A 17,456-nucleotide genomic window follows, 5' to 3' on the forward strand; every position below is an offset into this window, starting at 1 on the left:
AAATTTTCCATGGAGCTGGTGCCCACTGATGGGACCAGAAGAGAGAGATTTCTTTAGGGGCTACAGCCCAGATTAGCCCGTGATGTACATATTACCACTGTGGCTGGGGTTATTACCTTTGCACGGGTGGTTGAGAAGGCATTCACAACTGAGAGTGCAGAGAACAAGATCTGGCGAGATAGTGCAGCCAGAAAAGAGTTCAGGAGGACAGGTCCTCCATTTGTGGGTTCAAGTAGGGGTGGAGGCCCCAGTGACCAGAAGAGGAAGGTTCCTGACACTTTCCCAGTTCCAGGTCCTGATAGGCGGCCCCGTGGTATCTCAATGGGTCGTCCAAGTGGTAATGAAGCCTGGAAGTCTTATCCTGAATGCCCTAGATGGAAGAGGCGTCATTTGGGAGAGTGTAGGGCAAGGGTCTGCTTCTCTTGTGGAGCAGTGGGACATCTTAAAAAGGATTTCCCTAAGGCAAGAAAAGAAGAACCTAGGAAAGCGGAAAGCTCGGCCCTAGCTCGAGTGTTCGCATTGACACAAGCAGAAGCTGAGGCTTCTCCCTCGGTAGTTACAGGTCAGCTTCTTAGTGCTGGAACCCCTTATAATGTTTTGATTGATTCTGGTGCTACACATTCCTTTGTTGCTAGTAGTATTATTGATAGATTGTGTAGACCCTGTGATTTTTATGCTGTGGGGTTTGGAACTTTGTTACCCACTGGAGATTTAGTGGTATCCAGGAGATGGGTCAGATCTTTGCCAGTGACAGTGGAGGGCAGATAGTTGTTAGTGGATTTGATAGAGTTGGTTTCGACTGACTTTGATATGATATTGGGTATGGATTGGTTGGCAAAGTATGGGGCAACCATTGATTGCAGAAGGAAGATGGTCACCTTTGAGCCTGAAGGTGAGTATCCTTTTGTGTTTGTTGGTACTGTGCATGGACCTCGCATACCTATGATTTCTGTATTAAGGGCTAGGGATCTATTGCAAGGAGGTTGCATTAGATTCTTGGCCAGTGTGGTTGATACCACTCAGGTCGTGCCAGTGAGACCAGATGAGACAGACTTGTTTGTGAATTTCTGGATGTGTTTCCAGAAGATTTGTTAGGGTTGCCACCGCACAGAGAAATTGAGTTCGTGATAGAACTGGCACCAGGGACGGAACCAGTGTCTAGAGCACCTTACAGAATGGCCCCAGCTGAGTTAAAAGAATTAAAAGTACAATTGCAAGAGTTGTTGGATTTGGGTTTTATCAGACCTAGTTTCTCACCTTGGGGTGCGCCAGTTTTGTTTGTGAAGAAAAATGATGGTTCTCTGAGGATGTGCATTGATAATAGAGAACTGAATAAGCTGACAATTAAGAATAAGTATCCTTTGCCAAGGATAGAGGATATGTTCGATCAGTTGCAAGATAAGAAGGTATTCTCAAAGATCGACCTTCATTCTAGTTATCATCAGTTGAGGGTCAAGGAGGGAGATATACCAAAGACTGCTTTTCGTACCAGGTATGGGTATTATGAGTTCTTAGTTATGTCATTTGGATTGACTAATGCCCCTGCTGCTTTTATGGATGTGATGAACAGAGTGTTCAAGGAATATATGGACCAGTTTGTGATTGTCTTCATTGATGACATTCTGGTATATTCTCAGTCTGAGTCATAGCATGAACATCATCTAAGGTTCATTCTACAGAGACTGAGGGAACACAAATTGTTTGCCAAGTTCAAGAAATGTGAGTTTTAGTTATCTCAGGTATCCTTTCTTGGGCACATTGTCAGTAAGGATGGGATTAAGGTAGATCCATCGAAGATCAAGCAGTCAAAGATTGGCCAAGGCCAAAGAATGCTTCTGAGGTTAGAAGTTTCCTTGGGTTGGCAGGTTATTATAGGTGTTTCGTGGAAGAGTTCTCAAAGATTGCTACTGCATTGACTGAACTGACACGCAAGAGTCAAAAATTTGTGTGGTCAGATAAATGTGAGAACAGCTTCCAGGAACTGAAGCAGAGATTGATTGCAGCTCCGATTCTAAGTCTTCCAACAGATCAGGAGAAGTTTGTGATTTATTGTGATGCTTCTCATCAGGGTTTGGGCTGTGTTCTGATGCAGTCAGAGAAGGTAATTGCGGATGCCTCTCGTCAGTTGAAGGAGTATGAAAAGAGATATCCCACTCATGATTTAGAGTTGGCGGCTGTGGTCTTTGCTTTAAAGATATGGAGGCATTATCTTTATAAGGAGAAGTGTGAGATCTATACAGACCACAAGAGCCTAAAATACTTGAATATGAGACAAAGGCGTTGGCTGGAGTTAGTGAAAGATTATGATTGTGAGATTTTGTATCATTCAGGAAAGGCCAACGTAGTAGCTGATGCTTTAAGCCAGAAGGGTCCAGGACAGATTTATGGTATGAGGCTGATAGCTAGAGAGTTAGCAGATGATATGACCAGAGCTGGTATAGAGTTGCTGGTGGGCCAGTTGGCCAATATTACGCTACAGTCTACACTGTTGGAGAGAATCAAGGGGGGTCAGTTGAGTGATCCAGAGCTGATCAAGATCAGAGAGGATGTTTTGGCTGGAGCATCCAAAGATTATACAGTGTCTGAGTTAGGCTTGTTAAGATATAAGGGGCGGATATGTGTTCCGTTAGACACTACTTTGAGGCGAGAGATTCTGGATGAATCTCATACTACACCTTACTCTTTGCATCCAGGCACCACGAAGACGTATGAGGATGTGAGAGCATTATATTGGTGGCCGGAGATGAAGAGAGATGTAGTAGAGTATGTGGCTAAGTGCTTGACAAGTTAGCAGGTCAAGGCTAAGCATCAGAGGCCGGCAGGGTTATTGCAGCCTCTGAATATCCCAGAGTGGAAGTGGTAGGACGTCACGATGGATTTTCTGGTGGGCTTACCCAAGACTCTTGGTCAGCATGATTCTATTTGGGTGATAGTGGATCGCTACACCAAGTCAGCTCACTTCTTGCCAGTGAGGACTACTTATACATTTGATCAGTATGCAGATCTTTATGTGAGAGAGATCGTGCGCCTTCATAGAGCGTCAAGGTCAATCGTATCAGATCGGGAACCCACTTTTACTTCCAAGTTCTGGAGGAGTTTACAGAAGGCCATGGGAACACAGTTGAAGTTCAGTATTGCTTATCATCCTCAGACAGATGGGAAATCTGAGAGGACGATCCAGATATTGGAAGACATGCTGCGAGCATGTGTACTGGACTTTGGTGGATCTTGGAGTAAGTATCTACCTTTGATAGAATTTTCCTACAATAACAGTTATCAATCTACCATTGGAGTTGCACCTTATGAGATGTTGTATGGTAGGAAGTGTAGGTCTCCCATTCATTGGGATGAGACAGGTGAAAGGAGATACTTAGGTCTTGAGGCAGTACAAAGGACCAGTGAGGCCATTGAGAAGATTAGAGCTCGGATGCTCGCTTCTCAAAGTAGACAAAAGAGCTATGCGGATCCCAAGCGCAGCATGTGGGAGATTATGTCTTCCTTAGAGTCTCGCCATGGAAAAGGGTGAGAAGGTTTGGGAAAAAGGGCAATCTGAGCCCTAGGTTTGTAGGTCCATTTGAGATCCTGGAGAGGATTGGTCAGGTGGCTTACAGACTAGCCCTACCTCCGGCGTTGTCAGATGTACATAATGTGTTCCGTGTTTCAGCTCTTCGGAGGTATGTATCTGATGTGAATCATATTTTGAGTTATGAAGATCTGGAGCTTGAGGTGGATCTCTCCTTTGAGGAGCAGCCATTCCAGATACTTGACAGAAAGGACAAAGTCCTCACAAATAAGATGATACCTTTGGTTAAGGTATTGTGGTGGAACAGCAAGGTCCAGGAGGTGACCTGGAAGCTGGATTTAGATACGCAGAGTCAGTATCCCGAGCTGTTCAGGTAAATTTTGAGGACAAAATTTCTGTAAGGAGGGGATAGTTGTAATTCTCCAAAATCCCTAATGCGGTTTAATGGTTGGATTAGTAGGCCGGGAGGGCATAGTTGTTTTATTATGCCATTAAATGATTATATGCATGTTTATGTGAATTATATTATAATATGATGCTAAATGCATGCATGTGGGTCCACATTTCATTACAGCCCGTTGAGGGCATAATTGTATATTTGTATGCATGTCGGTGACATATTGTTGAGACCATATTATAATGTGGATTTGTTCGAGCTATTCGGCATGAGACGATCTTTGAATACTAAGTAGCAGTTTAGTCATAACAAGATTAAGTTCGAGGCTTGGGGTGAGTCTCGGGGTGATTTAATGATTAGAGTGTTGCCGGGAATTAAAGGGTAACGGGATATGAATTATTGGTATTTTAGAATATCGTGAATAGTGGGAATTGGAGAACGTTAATTATGATTAATGAAATAGGTGGAAGATGATGATTTTACCCTTGGGAGGCTTTAGAAACTTTCATTTAACCTAGGGGCATTAAGGTCATTTGGCTTGAGATATGTATGACTTAGTTGGCTGTAGAAACATTCAGAACAAAATAGAGCCTTTACTTCTTCTTCACGTACATCATCTTCCCACTATCTTCCTTTGGAATTTTTGGCCCCAAATTGAAGAATTAAGAAAGGAAATCAAGGTTTGGAGGTTATAGACTTGATTCATCCATTGAAGGGGATTCAAAACCAGTTTGAGGTAAGATATTATCCATGAATTTCAAGAGTTTCTCTATTTTTCTTATAGTTTTCATCCTATGGATTTTGATATGGATAGTTGGAATCAATGGGTGTTTTTGGGTTTGGATGCTTGGGTTTTGATGACGGTATCATGTAGATGAAGTTTAGGGGTTTAATTGGATGATTTGGTAAGGTTTGGGATTGGTTTGGATGGTTGGTTTCAAGGGGAATCGCAAGGAGGGAAAAACAGGGATGTTGCTGGTCTGAAGCTGGCACCCCAGCGCCAGTCCTGGCACCGAATCTCTATGCAGGGCAGAGGCTAGGGCCTCTATGCCTTGGGTCAGCGCCCCAGCGCTAATGGGCAGTGCCCCAACGCTAGGCCAATTTCAGGGGATGTCATTTTTAGGGCTCAAGATTGTTTTTAAGCCTTGGGGTTTGGTTCTTTTACCCCTTTTGAGTAGATTGAGAGTCCCAAGAGTGAGGGATTGATCCCGGGAGTGTGGTTTTAGATTGTGAACCATTCATTGATTTACTTTATTAATGGTTTCCAATTGGTTATGATTAGGTGACCGCTAAGGAATTTAAAGGTTGATCGTTCTCAAGGGTCGTTCTTATATTATTTCTCGCTCGAAATTGAGGTAAGAGAACTGCACCCCATATGTGACATTCATGATTGTTGTTGAGGCATGTTGGTTGATAAATGTGGACATGGATTGCATATTAAATTCTTAGCAGAGCTTGCTTACTTGTGTATGGCACTGATTAGTCAGGGACGGCACTGGTCGCATATTACTGACGTGTGTGTCAGAAACGGCATAAGCATCCTGAACACAAGGCCGATTAAAGATTAGATCTAATCGATATCAGCGTCGAATGACTCTGGGAGCATTAATGTTGGACCAGCCCCAAGGTCGATGAAACTTATAAGCACATGACTAGTCTAAGACTAGTTACTCAGAGCCAGGGCCAAAGGCCTAGGTGACAGCTTGTCACATGGCTAGGGAGCGGAATCCCATGGTTGTGACTCTTTGGTCACGAGGTAGGTTATGTTGGTGACTAATCACCAAGCACCTATCATGTTTAAGCTAGTGACATGATCTCTTATTTTTAAAGCCCCAATGACCCTATCGTCACATGGCTAGAGGGAACGAAACCCACCTTAGTGACTTTTGCAACTGTCACTCATCTGTTTTGGACTGAAATTCCTGAATGATGATTATGATCATTGTTGATATTATATTCATGCGTTATTGTGTTTTCTTACTGGGCTTTGGCTCATGGATGCTATGTGGTGTAGGTAAAGGGAAAGAGAAGTTCATTCAGCCTTGAGTATAGCTTAGGTGGTGCTGTGTACATATGCGGCCGCTTGACAACCACGGCCAAGGAGTTCTCAGAGGACCTACGGGGTTTACCCTATTTTTACCGCTTAGGTCAGCAGGTTGTAAATTTGAAACAGTAATGACCATTTTGAGTTGTAAATAGCTTGTAAATGTTTTTATGGGCCCATGAACAGTTTTATGTTTTAAATAAAATATATCCTTTCTTTTTTATTGGTTTTCCACCTTAGCCTATTAATAACACTTAGAAGCACGTTTTTAACCAAAGGACTCGGGTAGCGAGTTAAATTTTCGGTTCACCGTTCACCGTAACTATTCTGGGGTGACCAGGGCGTTACATACACGGCCCTTGTCGAAAGTCAAGCGGAAGTCTACCCGGAGACCACCTCTAACATGCCTTATAAGCGACCCGCGCCTATAAGGAAGGATATCTCTAAGAGAGATACCACAAAATTATGTCGTTTTCATAACAACTACGAACAAGACACTAACGAGTGTAACCAATTGAAGGATGAAATTGAGTTCCTGATCAGGTAGGGACATCTAAGGAGATATGTGCGAGCCGCAGGAGGGTCTCAGCAAGAGGCTCAAGGTGGCAACGAGTAGGCGCCTGCACGCCAACGCTCACCACCTTTACAGCCAGCTCCTGTAGCAGGCACGTTACTTACCATCTGTGGTGGCTCACACCTTGTAGGGGATAGTGGGAAGGCAAGGGACCGATACGGTCGAACCCTACGCCACGACTAGGACATCGAGATGGTGAGTGTTGAGGATCGAGCACCAAAGAAGGCTCAAACAGAGGAGGAATTGATAACCTTCTCTGAAGATGATGCCCAGCATGTACGATTTCCACACTCCAATCCGCTGGTTGTGGACGTGCAAATTTCCAACATGATGGTGAAGAGGGTGTTGGTTGACACAGGAAGCTTGGTCAACATCCTATACATGTCCTCGTTGGAAAGAATGAAGTTGTCCGTTAAAGATTTGGAGCCATGCAACCAAACCATCAATGGTTTTTCTAGCAAAGGGCTCGCCCCAACTGGGTTGATTAGGCTCCCAGTTACAGCAGGTACTTTCATAGTAGTTGATTCTCCTTCGGCATATAATGCTGTAATTGGGAGGCCAATTCTGGTCGACCTGCGTGCCGTCACTTCAATATGGCAGCTTGCAATGAAGTTCCCAACAGACGCAGGGGTAGGATGTGTGTTGGGAAATCAGCGGGAAGCGAGGGAGTGCTACAACGCCTCGATAACTAAGGCGAATAAAGTTGTATCGAGGGAAGTTCCTGGAAAAGAGTTGCAAATGGCAGTTGATGTACAAACCCAATTAGGTGATAGTGTCACCAAATAGGGAATTGCTCAAAGTGAGGATAGACTTAGATCCTCGCTTTGGGGATTTTGATGAAGAGATAGGACCCATCGAGGACCTTGAAGAGGTCCAACTCGTTGAAGAAGATCCGACTAGGGTTGTGAAAGTCAGTAAAAACTTAGAGACGACAACAAAACAAGCACTGGTGGAATTTTTTAAGGAAAAACAGGAAGTCTTTGCCTGGTCGTACAAAGACATGGTCGGAATAGACCCTGTAGTCATTAGCCATGTCCTGAACATAAACAAAATTTTCCACCAATGCAACAGAAAAGAAGGCTCCTCGACAAAGATAGATCAAAGGCTCTAAAGGAGGAAGTCGAGAAGCCGAAGGAGAATGGATTCATCAGGATAGCGTTTTATCCGTCGTGGGTCTCCAATCCCGTGCTTGTTCCTAAGCCGAATGGCAAATGGCGAACATGCATAGATTTCACAGACCTTAATAAAGCCTGCCCTAAGGATTGTTTCCCATTCCCCATAATCGACCAGTTGGTTGATGCCACTGCAGGGCACGAGATTCTCTCATTCATGGATGCATACTCCAGGTATAACCAAATTAGTATGCATCCTCCTGAGGAGGATCACACTAGCTTTCGGACTAACACAGGGCTTTACTGTTGCAAAGTAATGCCCTTTGGTTTGAAAAACGCTGGTGCGACTTACCAGTGACTGATCAACCACATGTTTAAGGAGCTAATTGGGACAAACATGGAGGTATACGTCGATGACATGCTGGTTAAGTCGAAGAAGGCAAAAGGGCATATAGGGGATTTGCAAGAATGCTTCAACATCTTGAACAAATATCTGATGAAGTTGAATCCCCTCAAGTGCTCCTTTAGAGTAGGATCAGGGAAGTTCTTGGGATTTACAGTAAACTCACAAGGAATCGAGGCTAATCCTGAAAAGATCAAAGCCCTGGACGATATGAAATCACCAGTAAAGATTAAGGATGTTCAAAGCTTGACTGGAAGAATTACTGCTCTGAGTAAATTTATTTCCAAATCAACGGACAAATGTGTCCCATTCTTTAATCTACTCAGAGGCAACAAAAAATTGGAATGGATAGAGGAGTGCGAACAGGATTTTCAAGCATTGAAAATGCACATATCGCAACCACTGATCCTATCAAAGCTAGTTGATAGAGAAACTTTGTTCATCTACTTGGTGATCACAGAATATGCTGCTAGTGTTTTCTTAGTAAGAGAAGAAGAAGGCATGCAGAAGGTTGTTTATTATGTAAGCAAGAGGCTAATTGGAGCGGAGCTGCGATATCCACCTATTGAAAAGTTTGCCGATTGCTTAATTTAGCCTCCAGGAAGCTGCGGCCTTACTTTCAGGCTCACCTAGTTACAATTTTGACCGACCAGCCTCTATGGCAAGTTCTGCAAAAGCCAGAAGCCACAGGTAGATTATTGAAATGGGCGGTCGAACTTGGGCAGTTTGATATCTCTTACTTGCCACGAGCAGCGATAAAAGGCAAGCCCTGGCTGACTTCATCGCAGAGTTCACTAGACTTCCAGATAGCAAGCAGCCAGAAGCATCTGAAGAACTTGAGCCTCAAAACCAGACTCTCTCATGGACGTTGTTCATGGACGACTCCTCTAATGAACATCACGCAGGAGTAGGTGTGATTCTGATAACGCCTGAGGGGCATCGATTTCACTGCACAATCAAGTTTGACTTCACTACTTCTAACAACGAGGCTGAGTATGAAGCATTACTCGCTGAGTTACGATTGGCCAGGGACATGAACATAAAGGCACTTGAAATCTACAGTGACTCTCTGCTGGTGGTAAATCAGGTCATGGGAGAGTACCAGGCCCGTGGCTTAAAGATGGTCGCTTACCTAAACAAAATGAAGGATCTATTAGCAGAGTTTGACAAGTACACCCTTCAGCAAGTACCTCGCAACCAGAATTCAAACGCTAATGCTTTGGCCAAATTAGCAAGTGTGAAGGATGCTGATAATCTGAACATAGTGCCAGTTGAACGGCTGTCTGTGCCAAGCATCCAAACAGAGGAGACTACTTTGGTGATCCAGGTGGCGGATACATGGATGGCACCATATATAGAGTATCTGACACAAGGCATGTTACCAATGGATAGAAACAAAGCCAGGACCCTTCAGCGGCAAGCCGCTAGGTATATCCTAGTCGATGGAATCCTGTACCGAAGGGGATACTCAATGCCACTCCTCAGATGTATTTCGAAAGAGAAGGCCAAGGAATTGATGAAAGAGGTACACGAATGCTTTTGTGGGGACCATGCTGGAGGGCAAAGCTTATCAAAAATGATCCTAAGGCAAGGATACTTCTGGCCAACAATGAATGAAGACTCGATGGAATTTGTGCGGAGGTGCGACAAGTGCCAGAGTTTCTCCGAAATCCCACGAGCAGCCCATAATGAGCTAAAACAGATGCAAAGTCTGTGGCCGTTTGTAGTCTGGGGAATAGATTTAATCGGATCTCTCCCTACAGGAAAGGGCGGCGTCAAGTATGTTGTTGTTGCTGTCAATTATTTCACTAAATGGGCCGAAGCTAAGCCACTCGCAACCATAACGACCAAGAAGGTGCTGGATTTTGTGATTAAAAACATTGTGTGTCGCTATGGATTGCCAAGAAAAATTGTCTCAGAAAATGGCATGCTGTTTGATAGTGATTTGTTCACAGATTTTTGCAAACAACAGGGAATTATCAAGAGCTTTTCTTCAGTCGCTCATCCTCAGGCAAATGGACAAGTCGAAGTGGTCAATAAAATGCTAAAGGATACTCTGAAGAAAAGACTTGAGGTGGCTAAGGGGGCATGGTCGGAGAAATTTCCTGAAGTCCTTTGGTTGTACAGAACTTCCCACTGAACAGCAACAGGCCATACTCCATTCTCCTTGGCTTATGGGTATGAGGCTATGTTGCCTGTTGAGTTAGATCCGCCGTCACATCGAAGAATAACGTACGACAAAGGCTGTAATAGCCAACTATTGATGGAATCCCTAGATTTAGTTGATGAAAAGCGTGAGCAAGCCCAATTCCGAGTAGCTGCTTACCAGCAAAAAGTCGCCCGGTATTTCAATTCTAAAGTACGTGAAAGGAAATTCAATGTCGGAGATCTAGTACTTCGAAGCGTTTTCCTAAATACCCGCGACCAGGCTGCTGGAGTACTCAGACCTAATTGGGAAGGACCATACCAGATTGAAGAAGTCCTCCATCTAGGCACATATAAACTTGCTCACTTAAATGGAGATCTCATTCCTTGCTATTGGAATGGAGAAAACCTGTGCAAGTACTATCAATAAACAATTCTTCTTAAAGAATTGGCTTGTATTAATTTTACTTTTTACAAGTTATGAAAAAGGGTTGGTCATTTTACATGACTAATCGCTTATAGGTGTAAGATCTTATTGATCACTCGTGCAGACATGTTTTGTCCATTTATTACGAGAAATATAAGGGACTGTGCGCAGCCAGTCATTCTTGCCAATTATTGTATTTATTACAAGTATTTGCTCATTACGTGTGTTGTTTTGCTGTAGTGTCATTTTAATTCCTTTGCTCCGAGCAGTAATTTTGAACAGGTTTTGGTCAAGGCAAGTGACTAAGGACCTAAAGCTCCTCAATCACATGGGGGGCATATAAGGCATCTAGTAAGCAAAGCATATCGAAAGGTATGTAAACACATGAGCAAAATAAGTGAAAGCATGCTAAGGTACTTAGAGGATTTTTCAAAATTTGGTTAGTTTGTTAAATCAATCCAAAGTACTATGCTAAGTTCAGTCATGCGAACAAATATTATAATATCAAAATGAATTATTTTACACCGCGAGCAAAGACTGCTCGGATGTAACAGTTTTATAAAAAGAGAAAAGTTGCCCGTGCAGCAATAAAAGTTAAAACATAATTTTTTTTTACATCATGACCCGTTATCAATATAATTCAAAAATAAAAAGATAAAATTATGAAGTAGTCGGGGGGTCCTATGGAAATTTCTGTTGCTGTTGGTCGACTGTATCTCCAGCCTCTTCTTGGGCGCCCTCGATACCAGTTGCTAAAGAAATCTCTGGTGACCTTGGAATTGTTTCTTCTTCTAGATGAGCAACACAACTAGCTAGCTCCGTCTCCCTGATATGGTTTGGAAGATAGGAGAAATTAGCACTGGGGTTGTTTTTCCAGAACAAGTAAAAGCACTCGAATGCTGCCCCTTCGTAGTCTTCAAGATTGCGGGCATTCCATTCCTCTAGTGCAGTAACTTCTTTGCGGCTTATCTCCAACTCAGCTTGAAGCTTGTGGGCTTCCCGGTAATTTATGAGCGAGGTCTCCTTTTATTGCTCCATATATGCAGTGATCTTTGCAATACTCGCCTCCCACTTTTTCAACTCCTCTTCAAGAGAAGCGAGTTTGGCCTCGGTCACTTGCAGCACCTCGAGGTGCTTCGCCTCAGCTTCCTTAAGAGCCTCGGTATGCTTCACCTCGGCTTCCTTAAGAGCCTCAGAATGCTTCACCTCAACTACCTCCAGCTGCTCGGCATAAGTAGCTTCAGACGTCTTGAGTTGCTCAACGTATCGAGCCTCAACAGCACTAAGTTGATCACTAAGTTTCTTTTTGAATTGAACGGTCAGTGTCCTTGAGCATCGCCAGCCAAAAGTCATGGTAAGAACTCCCTGCGATCAGAAAGAGAAAAAGCTGTTAATAGGGGCGAATTGGTGAGAAAATTCATAAAGTACAATAAAGAAAGCAACTTACAGCAAGCACTTCGTTCAGTGCATGGTTGAAGACTTGATCAACCGCCATGGAGCCAATCTCCTGAATCGCCTCCCAGCTGCGATGGTGCTTTGTTATTCTGGACAGCCTATCTTTGGCTGAATTGAGCACCACGCTCATGAGGTCGTATCCCGAGGATTCTTCTCGGCAACCAGCCGGGTGCTGGACGGTGGACGTTGGAGGCGTAAGGTCGGCTGGAGCTGGTGGAGAAGTCTGTTCGATCGGAGATGGGGGATCTAGATTTACTGGAGGCGGCGGAGTTTCATCTCTGGCAGGAGCTGGTGAAGGAGTTGCCTCCTTTGTCGGACTGGTGGTTGTGGGATTTTTTCTTGTTCGCCGATTTGGCGTACAAGTCGAAAGCTCTTTCGGTGGGCATGTCTGTAAAGAATAAACAAGCAAACAATTAGGCAATATAATAAAAAGAGCTTGCTAAGTTTAGGAATCAAGGGCAGAGAAATTAAAAGTATAATACCCGAGCTATAATTACTGGTCGCTACACTATTTACTTTACTAGTGCTACACTCACTCTTTGGCCTGAAGAAATCTGAATTTAAAGCAGGTGTGTATTTAAAGTTGCCATCCCTGTCAAAAAGGTGACAGGGAATAGGCAGACTATCTAAAAGCAAAAAATCAGTATCGTTCTCATCCGACGACTCAGGAGTAGGCTCTGAGGTCTTCCTCTTGCCCTTCCCTGGAGGGGCCAGTGCAGCGGTGGGTCATGGGGTGCCGGTTGGTTTGTTGATGGTCACCCCTGTTGCCCTCCTCGTTGGAGGTTGTGACACGTCTTGTTGTTGCTCGGGGACTTCAGTGCCGGTGGCTGTAACGACCCAAATTTGCTAAAAAGGCTTGGGGCCTTGATTAGTGTGACAGGAGGGCAATAAGTGAATTATTGTCATAATATGTGAATATGTGATAGAGATGCATGTTTAGTCGAATTAAATACGCATGTGGGCCCCGTTTGGATATTAGGGGCATGTTTGTGATTTTAGCCCGTTGAGGGCATAAATATGATAAATGTGATATGTTTGTGATATATATGTGTAGCACGATCCGAGACAGTCCTAGGGAGCCGTTAGTCAAAAAGTCACAACGGGGTTGAGAATCCGACCCGGGGCGGGTCGAGGGTTATTACGGGTATCAGATGTTTTATGGGGTTATTGGGTTATGGAAATAAACATTTGGAGATATATTTGAGGTTAGAATGTTTAGGAGGGAATATGGGGGACATTTACCATTTTTCCCTCGGGGACGTTTCTGGTACCCCCAGCCTTGAGGTAACCTTAAAGCTTAAGATAAATAAAACAAAGCCTAGGAAGTCTTTAGAAAAATCAGAAACCGACTCTTTCTTTCCCTCTCTCTTGAAATTGTCTTCTCTTCTCTCTCTCCATTTTCTCTACGGCATATCAAAGGAAATCTTGGTGAAACCAACTAGAAGCTAAGGAATTGGGTTGGTAGTCTTAAGGAATTAAAGCTTGGAACCTAGAGGATCAACACAAAAACATAATTCAGCAAGGGTAAGCTTCAAATTATAAGTATTTTGCTTGAATTCCTGCTGGTTTTCTTAGGATGTGCATGGTTTGGATTCAAAGATTGGTTTTGATTTCTTGATGGGTGTAGGAATTGGTTCATGAGTTTGTTGGTATGTTTAGGTTGCTTAAGTGTGAATTCTGGGTTTAAGTGTTGGGTTGAGGTGATTTTGGAAGTGTTGGCTCAAAGGAAATGCAGGGAAAATGGTGTTTTTCTGGGTTTGGATGTGAGGGTCGCAGCCCTAGAAGGGCAATGCCGCGGCCCGTGTGACGCAAGGCCTGGGGAGGCCACTGACCTTGGGGCACGCCGCAGCACTTGGCCAAGCATGTCGCGGCCCGTGTGTGTTTTCAGGGAGGTGTTTAGCCTCTGTTTTGAGGCTAGCCGCGGCCCTTGAGGGGTTGGGTCGCAGCCCTAGTTCAAGATGCAGAGTGTCTAGTGGGATTTGACTTATAAACCTAAATGCTAGGGCTCGGGATGGATTTTATCACCCGGATTAATAAAACCCAAGGTTCCGGAGACTAGAATTATGACCCAAAGCTATTTAGCGGAACAGAATTTGATGGGTGGAAATTGTTAATACGTTGTGCCTAGGGTTTCGGCGAGGCTCGGATTAGGGAATTGTGCTCGGGACATCGGTGCTTGGAAAGCTCAGAACACAGGTAAGAAAACTACTGTTCCCATAGAGCTTGTGTTGCAGGGCTCGACCCTATATAATTGTGTTGCAGGGCCCGGCCCTATATAACGGTGTTGCGAGGCATGGCCCTTTGACTGAATTTATGTGTGTTTTAATATATGTTTAGTATATTATGTGTATTTAATAATGATGATACGGCGAGGGCCAGGAACGGCGGAGGCCTAGAACGGCAAGGGGCTGGGTGCAGTGTTTAACACGTGTAGTGCGAGTTGCCAGGGTGAGACCCCAAGGGATACCCGGGATATCCTTACAGTTTAGACCGCGAACCCAGGGCTTGGTAAAGTGCCTGGGACGGCATGGCCGTACTTGTATGACCTGGTGTTGGCTTGATTTTATATTAAGTGTTTGATATGCGTTTATTATCTGCTTTTTAGGGTTTTCTTGCTGGGCTTCGGCTCACGGGTGCTCTATGGTGTAGGTAAAGGCAAAGGGAGAGTCGATCAACCCTGAGTATGGTGAGTGAGACGAGTAGTGCGTACATGTCCGGTCTACCTGGTTGCCTTGGCCAGGGGTGTTTTTGGGAGATGTTTGTACAAAACCTGAATTTTGTCGTTTAGTCGACTCTAACTAAATTTTGAGTTGTAAATATTTCTAAACAATGATTTTGGGATCCCAAAGGTTATATGTCTTATAATTTTCAATGAAAGGTTTATTTTCAAGTTTATGACTCTGATTATGATTTAATTACACTTTTGTCTTAATACCTCGAATAGTGAGTTAATTGCACTTTTAAACTCACTTAGTAACGGCTCTAAGGCAGTAGGGCGTTACAGTGGCACTCCTCGCGGTAGAGTCCCTCACATCCTGGTGAGGTGCCAGAAGGCCGACTAGCCTCAGATTGGGCTCTATGACCAGCTGTTTGATGCTTTTCTCTACGTCAGTCATGCTGGCCAAGAGGGTTGATCGGACTTCCATGTCTGGAGTGGGAACTGGTCGCAACCATGGTCCTGAAATGCAATAAACCTCTAAGGGAAATGCAAGAAGAATCAAAGGAAAACAAACGATAAGGGGTTCAAAGGTATTACCTCCTTGTGTGAAGGCCAGGTCGTTGACTACCATGTCGGTAGTTAGAAAGTACTCTAGATGGTACTTCCCCATGTTGGATATGAAAGTAGTATCACTCAGGAAAGTGCGGGTCATTTCCTGATGACAGAAATGGAAGAACCCCGTGTTTTCTTGATTGGGGTTGGACTTTAGGTCGAATAGATAGTTGACCTCGTGTGGTGTGGGGGCTAACCACTTCTTATGACTATAAAGGATATAGAGTTCGGAGAGCATTTGTAACGACCCAAATTCGCTAATAAGGCTTAAGGGTCTTGATTAGCGTGCCAGGAGGGCACGATGGGATTTATGTGTGATTTTATGAGTTAAATGCATGGTTATGATTTAAAGCATGTTATACGACTAATTGAACATTGAGATGCATGACTACGTGGTTAGTATGCATGTTAGGCGAAATAATTACGCATGTGGACCCCGTTTGCATGATAGGGGTAAATTGGTAATTTTAGCCCGCTGAGGGCATATATGTGATAATTGTATTCTGTGAATTGTACCACGTGAGTGTGGTGTTATTATTGTGATGCACGTGCCGAGACGGTCCTGGAGAGCTAGTTAACTCTAGAGTCGCAACGGGATTTCTATACCCGGCTCGGGAGGAGCCTAGGGGTACCTCGGGAATTTTATGGTTAAGTTGAGATTTAGCGGGTAATGGTTATTGGAGATTTAGTAACCGGGGTAACCATTAGTTACTGCTGAGAGTAACAAGTTTTAGAAAGAAAATGGTAGATATGAAATAGAAATGAAAGGACTTAAGTGCCCTTGAGGTTTAGGTAGGAAAGGTTAGGCAAGGAGGGGCAAAATGGTCATTTGGTTGGGAATTAGATAAATGGCAGCTGGGTTATATGGGGTACACGGTTCGGGGCTTAGTCATTTTGATCTTGATAGAGTTTGAAGAGAAGAGAAAAGAGAGGGAAAAGCTAGGGCATGAAGAAGAAGAAGATGAGTGGAGGAGCTGAATTGGAGACCTAGGAGATGAAGGAAGCTTAGGGATGGATTCTCCATATGAGGTAAGGAATTTTGTACACATTTAAGGCTTGGTTATGTTATGGGTTAAGAAATTTGAGCATGGTTTAAGTTTGAACTTTGAGTTTTTATTTTTTCTGAAATTGAAATCGAGGATGTGGATTTTGGGGATTTGATTGTGTGTTTGGATGTCTTTGATGATGTTTATGGGTTGTTAGATGGTCTATTTGATGTTTGAAATTGATTTTGGGGTTTGGGTATTGGTTTGGTAAGATTTTGGAAGGTTTTAGCTCGGAGAAAACGCAAGAGGAAAACCCAGAAATCTGGGTTCGCGTATGAGCGCCGCGGCGCGAGGTTGCATCAAGAGGAGGGCAACTCGCTGGGTGTCGCGGCCCTTGAGGGGAGTGCCGCGGCCCTAGGCCATTTTGGCAGGCAAAAATTCTGGTTTTTAGGGCTTTTGCCCGGGGACTCGGGGGATGGTTCCGATGTATCGTTTTAGGGAAATAGAGGTTCCGAGAGTGCGGGATTGGTCCCGGGAAGTGGTTTTGGGTTGGTTAGTATTAAAAGTGTTGTATGTGTGTTGTGACTAGGATTTCGAGGAGGCTCGTGCTAGAGGACCGTGCTTGTGGCCTTGGTGCATCGGAAAGCTCGGGAAGCAGGTAAGAAAACTATATCACCTGTAGGATGGGGCGTGGGCACATAGTGTGATTGCGGGGCACGGCCCTATATTGCATGATGAGATGATTGCCGGGCATGGCCCTATATTGCATTACATGTTAGGGTGTAGACTTAAATGAATTAATATTTATTGGAATGTTGTTGTGTTATGCTATATGTGTGATTATAGTAAATTGAACGGCAAGGGCCGAGAACGGCGTAGGCCGGGTACGGCAGCGGGGCCGGAAGTAACACCTAGCACATGGGATGCTATAGTCAGGGCAGGGCCCGGTGGATACATGAGTTATCCTTGCGGTGAGAACCGATACCCCAGGGCTTTGGTAAGGTTTCTGGGGCGGCATGGCCGTGTTTGCTTAGTCTAATGGTTGACTTGTTTATTTGTGGATTATCTGTTATGATAAACTGTATACATTGCATATGTTATGTTCTGCATGAGTTTTCT

This window comes from Humulus lupulus, chromosome 1, assembly GCF_963169125.1.
Source record: "Humulus lupulus chromosome 1, drHumLupu1.1, whole genome shotgun sequence".
Taxonomy (NCBI): domain Eukaryota; kingdom Viridiplantae; phylum Streptophyta; class Magnoliopsida; order Rosales; family Cannabaceae; genus Humulus; species Humulus lupulus.